At 37.1% G+C, this 945-nt stretch overlaps 1 long non-coding RNA gene across 1 annotated transcript; it reads left to right on the forward strand.

Moving 5' to 3' along the window:
- The first annotated feature begins 204 nt into the window (after positions 1–204).
- Positions 205–925, forward strand: LOC121963907. The gene is made up of 3 exons (XR_006107295.1): positions 205–340; positions 487–519; positions 889–925. It is a non-coding gene; the product is annotated as an uncharacterized LOC121963907 (long non-coding RNA).
- The last annotated feature ends 20 nt before the right edge of the window (positions 926–945 follow it).

Below are 945 nucleotides of genomic sequence, written 5' to 3' on the forward strand. Positions count from 1 at the left end.
CCAAAAGGAAGACAGTCAAACCAAAAACACAGGCTATTCTTTGGCAGTTGTGAAGAATGTGCACATTGTGCTGGTTAATGGCAGTATGGTCCATCAAAGGTTTAGAATAAGCAGCAGAAAACTAAAATTGTATTACTTTAACATTGAAATACTTTCATTTTTCGGCCACAGTATTAACTCCGTATTTTTCTCTCAGGTGTGAATGATGCAGAAGCATATGAACTGACTTCGATTGCCTCTGAACCTACTGAAACTCATGTGCATGATATGATAGACTTTCAGCTCCTGGACATCATCGACAGCCTCACCATCGACATCTGCAGCAGCATTAATGGCTTTGGTAGGAAAGAGTCCATCATCATTTAACTATACATGTTAGCACCATGCTCATCTGCTGGTTCCTGAATCAAAATATCAAGATTTTAAAGGATGTTAGACATCAGCTAAAAGCTTTTAAAACTGTTTCTTCTCTGATTTTCTCCTCAGGAGTTCAGACTGCAGGCAAACGTATCTTATCAGGTAAAAAGAGATCATAAAGATAAATGAAGTGGATGGACGGGTCAACACAGTGTCTGACTCGTCACCGAAGACATTATTTACATTCTGTTTCCCGCTAATATCAGTCAAACAATCAAACGCTTTTTAGATAGCAACTTTCATACAAATTGAATGCAATTCAAAGTGCTTTATGGTTTGAGTTAAGAAATAAAAGACGTAGCAACATAGGAAATAAGCAAAAAGAGTATAAACAAAAAATAAAAAAAAGTATAAACCATAATGTTGTGATAATAAAACTTCATAAAAGCCCGGCTACTTAGTTACTTCTTGTTTAAACATCTTGTAAATATCCACTGTGCAACACTGATGTGGATTGTGCAATGCCTGCAGAATGTGAATGTCCATCCATCCATCCATCCATCCATCCATCCATGCATCCATCCATCC

The sequence above is a fragment of the Plectropomus leopardus genome, unplaced genomic scaffold (genome assembly GCF_008729295.1).
Source record: "Plectropomus leopardus isolate mb unplaced genomic scaffold, YSFRI_Pleo_2.0 unplaced_scaffold13203, whole genome shotgun sequence".
NCBI lineage: Eukaryota > Metazoa > Chordata > Actinopteri > Perciformes > Serranidae > Plectropomus > Plectropomus leopardus.